This window comes from Capsicum annuum, chromosome 4 (genome assembly GCF_002878395.1).
Source record: "Capsicum annuum cultivar UCD-10X-F1 chromosome 4, UCD10Xv1.1, whole genome shotgun sequence".
Classification (NCBI taxonomy): Eukaryota; Viridiplantae; Streptophyta; class Magnoliopsida; order Solanales; family Solanaceae; genus Capsicum; species Capsicum annuum.
The window spans coordinates 5,822,215-5,829,873 of record NC_061114.1 but is presented as its reverse complement, the minus strand read 5'-3'; positions in this window follow the sequence as shown (position 1 = coordinate 5,829,873).

Sequence of the window (7,659 nt, the reverse complement as noted above, 5' to 3'; positions counted from 1 at the left end):
GATTAAGTTTAACTATAAGGAATGAAATCCGAAAATCATTAACAACATCTGGAACAGTTGTGAAATCTCTAATACATAAAAATCTGACAATTATCTGAAAACTGGGACAAGGAAACAGTAGACCAAAATTGTAATAGATGACATAATCTAAAAGGACAGACCTTATGAAATAGAGAATGCTCACCAATGCATAATCTGATCTGCTTTCTGAATTATCTACTGCTTATCGGGACCCCTAGACTAAGCCTTAGAACCTGAGAGGTAGGGGAGGGAGGGTCAATACAGATGTACTAATACGCAGAGAAAATCAAAAATAGTAATTGGTATTCAACATAAATGAGAGAAATTTAAAAAAGTTCATAAACATATCATACAGTAAGAAATCTCATGGGCATTTTCGAGAGACTCTGAAAAATCTCAAACTTTGTGACACTCTTTGTTTTATTTCTGCGCTAGGTGGTATACCCTACAACTCTTAAATTTTACAGTCTATATGAAATCTGTCATTAACTTGGCAGTCAAGCCCCCAACCCAGGTATGCCGCAAGGGTCAGAGTCTCTGAATCTACTATGCCATATGGCCATCGCCAGTGTACAATAATAATCTACCTATATCGGCAAATACGGTTTTAGGCTAAGAGTTACTTGAACTCAAGCCTTCTTCGGGTAACCACCTAACCCTCTTTATGCCCATTTTTAACTCTTTAAAATATGCATTCTCTGAAAACATATTCTGAAAACATTCTCTGAAGACATACTCTGAAAACATACTCTGTTATAGCATACATACTTATGGTATCGTCATACCATTGACTTGCAAGTCACATCTCAAAGCCATTATTAGCATATTAGAATCTCTATTTTCAAAACATAAATTTGGAACCACCATATCAATAAATCAGTTTGAAGAACCCTTTCTTTAATTACTCATGTAAACACATGTATGCAACTCTCTTTGACAACATTTCAAATGACACAAGGTGGTCATGTCAAAATCATTCTCTCTTTAGCAAAACACATTTATATCAAGAAACTCCCTCTCAAAATCTCTAAATCATGCTCAAAATTCTATGGTATTTGAGTAAACTATAGTCAAGCCATAAATCATACATATCAAATCATTCCTAACAAGACCACAAATTTAAAGTCATCACAAGAGAGGGATTTCATAAGTTATGCTCTCAAACAATCTTCAAATCTGATTTTTTTTCCCTACATATACATATACATGCAAACCAATTTAAGAGGGAAAGGCCTAAAGACCAAATCATCAATATCTTTAAACATTCATAATGCATAATAAAATCATGGATCTAAAAACCCCTTTATAAATTCATGCTTGATAGATCTTTAAATCATAGTTGAATAATTTAACAAGCCCATGTAGTTTAGGATAAATTCCACGTACCTAAAATTATTTAGTATTAAATATGGAACGCGGATCTAGATAGATGGAACCCGGATCTAGATCCGTTTCTTGAACATATTCACTTAGGAGGATGAATTCTTGATCCATTGAAGGGAAGGAAACTTAAATCTTGATTTGTTTTCTTGGAAATCTTGAACTGAAGGATTGTTTTTCTTGATTTCTTGATCTTGGAGGAAACCCTAGTTTCCATCTTGTTCTTGAGAGTAGAGCGGATTGAGATGTTGTAAAACTGATAATATATGGATTAATAACATTTATGAAGTGATTTAATTCATGTGAAAAGCTTTTGGAGTGAGGAGAAGACCAAAATACCCCTACGAAATCACTTTCCAATTACTGAAATTTTCAGCTGACGACCAAGGCTAATAAGGTGTCAGATCAGTGATAGCCCGTCAGCCCAGGTCGTCACCTAGGAGTTGAAATTTATGAGTTTCTGCCTAAGCCTAACGACATATTCTGATAAGTGGTCATATTTGTGACAAGCCGTCAAAATTGACGTCACTCAGTTGCCAGACTGATATACTGGAGTAACATGGGCATAACTTTTTTCTCCAATATTGGATTTGCATGAAATTGGTATCATTACAAAGTTAATTAGAAAAGATTTCATTTGATATATAGTAGGTCACCCAGTTTATCATATACAAGGACTTATGGTCGATTAAAGTTGACCCAAGTTTCGACGCTCACTAAAACTCGAACGATAGGAAAGCTTTCAACTTGACTTTGAGTTAGGGGACCTCTATGATCTAAATTCATGCTCGAATAGGTTCCCATATTACATAATGGATTAAAATACTAAATTTGCAAGGATTTATGGCTTTTGGAACATCAACACGTAGAAATGATAGTTTTTGTTCTAGCCCGAAATGAGGGGTGTTACAGTAAATCTCAATTCGACATCTCTCATTTCAAGTGCTTGACTTGTGTGTGAATTGCAAGCATGATGGTTTTGGGATGCTCAAAATTTATGTATTTTTTAAACCAGTCTTTGTCATAAGAGACGTGACGGTTTGCACCAAAGTCAACCCACCATTCATCAACATTCACCACCATGTTTATGTCTGTTATCACTTCCACAAAAGGTCGTTTGCCTTAGGTGTAAGCCCATGTTTCCGATATCTGTAAAATCGAGCAATATGCCCACTCTTGCCACAGACAAAGCACGGTCCTTTTTCTCGTACATATTGATTTTTTGCTTAGTTGTTTCCACCATTATTTTTCTTTAATTTTTTCTTCTTAGGCTTCAAAATAGTATTTTTATTAGGTTCATGGGTAGCATTACTTGAAGTAATTTATTTTCCACCATTTGAAAATGAAAAAAACTGCTAGCGGCATATTTTTCGCTCTCGCCTCCTCAGTGTCATACTTACTCTGCAAGGCTTTCCAAATTTTCTTTGCACTAGAGTAAGTTCTATCATAATAATCATAAAAATTATCAGACAGACAATTAAGTAAAAAGTAATGACACTTATAGGAGTCATTATTGTATTTTTCCATTTTCTCTTGATGAGAAATATATTCTTTATCACTCATGGAAGAGTCATCTACTTTGTTTGGATTGTTCTCAGTTAAAACATAAGAGATGCCAACTTGCTAACATACTTGTGTGTTTTTTGTGTTCTACTATCTTTGAAATTGGCAACTAATACTTTGTTTGGATTGTTCTCACACAACCTACACTTGTGTGTTTTTTGTGTTCTACTATCTTTGAAATGATATGTGAGCTCCTTATTTATAAGAAAAGGTAAGCAACCATTTTTGAATTCAACTTTGGTTGCCAATTTTGAAACCAACCGATTTTGAATTCAACTTTCAATTCTTCTTAGAAGGTCCATTGGAATAATAATGAATTTGACCTTAAGAATATTTAAAAAATAATATTAAAATGCCCTTAATCCATCACCTAGAAAGTATATTGCATCTTTAAATTAATTTTTTGACAGTAGAGTATGGACTGGATTGATTAGTGTCAACAAAATATGATGTCTATAGTTATGGGATCATGTTATTGAAAACGTTTACAAGGAGAAAGCGTAATGATTTTGAGGGAGATGTTAGCTTGAAGCAACGGGTGCGTTATTCATTTCCAAAGGTAGTAATCAACACCGTAGATGCCAACTTGCTAACATCAACCACTAATCTTTTACAAAAGGAGTTAGATGTTAAGGCATCAATCATGAAAGTTTCAGTAGATTGTTGTGTTGAATGCGAGAAGGACTAACATGAAAGATGTAGTTCCAAACGACTTGTTTATAGCAAATTTTTGCTAAATTGTTGGTTGTTGTTTTTTATTTTGATTTTACCACTTGATTTGTGTATAATTAGGTTATTCAGAAATTCTAGCTGGTTACAATAAATCTCACCATTGTCTTTTAACTAAATTTAAATCCTTGGTACCTTATATAAGTTGTTGCAAATGATGTGCCTCTTTCTTCATCAAGTTTTTGAACATCAAAGAAGACTATTATGGCTGTTGTATTAGTAGAAAAAGATTCTTTTTTAAAAAAAAATAAAGGCAGTTGCTCTTGTTCCGCTTCTATTATCAGCATAAGCCACCCCCTGCAGCAATAGCAACCGTGGTGCTTTTTACTGATGCTGAGGAAGAGTGAGTTTATGTTCTTTTTTCCTTTTGCATGACAGCACTATTCTTATCAAATAAGTTGCCTTGCTGATGGTAAAATTGTGGCAATTTGATGAAAATCAAATCGATCATCATGAAAATCTTAGCAGAACAAAATATTATTTTTTAAAAAAAAATTGTTAGAGGAATTAGCTATATGAATACAAACAGGCAAGTAATACAAATGTTTTAAAAGCTAGTTCCTGAGGCTCATGTCTAGATCAGGATAATATTAGCAGACTGTCAAATGATTTGATCGCTGATACGAACGTGGAAAGCTGGAGTATCTCAAATATCTCTGCGTCAATTAATTGTTAGTTGCCCTTTTCTCCTTTCTTTGCTTCATTGAATTTTCACCTGTCGAAGACAAAATAAAGTTTGTTGTATCCAACACACAAAGCTTTTTATCTGAGTCGGAGTGAAATTTTAATATGGTAGTGTCTTCTGAGCAAGTAGAGGTCTTGACCTTGTAGTGAAATTAGAAATTTCAATCGCGTTGTGTTGTACTCTTTTGTCAACTCGTTTGTTCATTTATGTGTTTTTGAGATCGCAGACATTCTTCATTCCCCATTCTTCAAGCTTTTGACTCGCTATGCCTATCATCTGACTTGAAGGTTGTCAGAAACCGAATCCTTTTCATGGCCATATATACCGGGCCTGACAATGGGCAGTTAGTTAAGTTGGTTTTTGATTTACATAACATTCACCAGGCTTGAAATTGCTTTTTCTGTATACAACTGCCAAAACAATCTCATCTTGCAACTGCTTTGAGAACCAGCTCTGTCACTATAGTTATGCCCTATCACATAACTTGTGCCATTGAACTTAGGCACTGTGACATAATTTATGTCACTGAACTTATGCCTTGGAGCGTAGGAGCATAAACTGAAACATTATGGGGCTACAAAGATAGTTATTAAATAGTTAGCACCGCATAAAAACATTACCCCTAGAGTAGCAGTTAATACGAATAAGAAAAACTCTGTTATAGCCATTTCTGTACATTCAATGTACTTTACAGATAGAGGGCCATCTTATCCACTGAACTAGCTAGAAGCTATCACTTCAGGTCGAAGCACTAAAATAAAAGGACAGGGAAACGTGGCGGCATAGGAATCACGGGGCCCCCTACTAGTAAAGGGAAAATGAAAGTGCGCTCCTGCGCACCAGCTGAACCCTTTCCCTTTTTAATAATGATAAATAAGGTAAGCTTTATAGCTCCAACCAAGTCAAGGGGCTTTGATGCCCTTTGTATAGGTTTGGTTGCTGGATACGGGATCCTCGTAGTAGGCTGTACCAAGACTCCTATCCAAGTCAAGCACTAACTATATTTCTTACTTTGTCTACCACTTAAACTTTATTTTTCCGGTCAAACACTAATTATATGTCATCCATACATTTAATGACATAAGAGGATTCCAAATTAATTTTATGAGTTCAATCTTAAAGGTTCTCACTGGGTATGTTGTTGTTGTAATCTTTAAAGGTTCTAGTACTGAACCTATTGTATTTGAAAAACTATGGGTTCTGACTTAATTTCTTGGTGCAATCTTAGCAAATTTCTACGCATAAACTTATCTCTGCATGGACAATATTAGATTCAGATGAACTCGATATCTCAGTGATGCATTTGTCACTAACATCAACACTAAAGTATAATGTTATGATGCATAGTATGTTTTTATTACTATAGGGCACATTGTGCAGTCAGAAACTACTGCATCAACACAACACTAAAGTTTAATGAGCTTCATTCTCTATCTTCTCGTCAAAAAAAGAAAAAAAAATCTTATCGGAAAAAAAAAAAAGAGTAGAGGATTAGAGGATTTCTTTTGCTACCATTATTATGGTTGACATCAACACAAACTAAGATATATACTTGTCTCCAACATGGCTCTTGCGGTGAGAGGAGTATTTTCCTTAGACCATATGAGTTAGGGAACCAAGTAACTGAAGAGTCAAATGACATCAGTCGTTACAAAGAAATGTTGTATACTATTTAAGAATATAAATTTATAAAAATATCTCTAAAAGAAAGTAAAAATTAGCATTAAGGGTCGTGGTGGATGAACATGATTCCTCTCCCTATAATCAAAGATCTAGGATTTGCACCTTGAATTTGAAAATAATCTTGGTAGAAAGTGTGTCCCGTTTAATGGATCTTAAGCGATAGGAATTCGGATTTGGGATGAGAGGGTAGTTTGAAAACTAAATGTGGTAGAAGAAAATTCATTAGAAAGTTAAGGTTAAATTAGTTGTTATTGAAACGGACAAGAATAAGAAATACCACAAAACAAAAGAAAATAAGAACACATAGATTTTATGTGGAAACCCTTGATGGAAAAAACCACGGTCAGAGGAGGAGGAAATTCATTATAATGCAGAGGAATATAATGAGGAGACGAAAGTTTCAATGACGTGTATAAAACGTTAAAAAATAACTGTTGGGTTCATAGTAGATGAAAGAAGTGTGAATGGAAAAATGGAGAGTAAAAGAGTGGAGGGAAGGAGACACAAAAATGGAAAGTGTACTCCCAAATTGGCAAGTTTACTCTTTCTCCCACATTGGTGGAAGAAGAGAACTTGAGGGGGTTTATATTGAGAAATGCTAACTCCACATGGATAGTGAGGCAAGAACTAGATGATGCCTCACACCGTCGTCGTCGCTCGCTCGGCTCGGCTTCGGATTTGGATCGATCGATGAGATCTATCTTTTTGGAAAAATTTTATTTGACAGAAATAAACAAATTCAATCCAAAAATAGTGTTTTGAAACTCCATTTATAAATGCATGCATGCAACGCACTTCTTCACTAGTTTGAATGAGCTGGTGCCACTGTTTCATGAACTAGTTTACATTTTTGAACTGATGTTGCTACAGAAGGTTGCACTGCTTCATGAATTGATGCACTATTTTTGAATAGATGCTATAGAAAGCTGCAATTGTTCAACGAAAATACAGTCTGATTCACGAAGTTACATACCTGTTCGGAACAGATGCATTGTTTAGAATAAACAGACATGCATTTTCAGGAAAAAGTCACACCTCTAAATTGAACCAATGCCACCTTTTCGAAGAGGCATGTTATGGCTATAAAAACCTGCTTTCTTCCACAGGTTTTGAGTATGAAATTTTCTGAATTAAAAAACATTCTTCTTGTCATCAAAATACTCTGTGTGATCATAAAAACCGTTGAGTGCGTTCGTAGAATTCGACTATTTGAGGTACCGCTATAGTTGGATTGTTGGCCATTTTATCCTGGGAGGAAAAATTTCACAACCTCGGGTACAGTGAAGAGAATTATTTCCTTAAGAAAACTCTGTGAATTCTGACAACTTGGCCTATTCAATTTCTGTTTCATCTTTATTTTTCTAAAAAATAAATACACCTCTTGAAAAGGTCATTTTGATCTTGTGTTGAGGGTATTTGATACTTCATTGTGTTCTTGTTTATACTTGAACTCGATTTGAAGTTATTGTTGTAATATACAGATTCTACCTACCCGACTATATTGTGGGAAATAACAATCTTAAGGAAATAACACTATTACGGAATTTGTATAGCTTGTTTTTGGAGATTAAAGTTTTGACTTTCTACTCCGCCTGAAC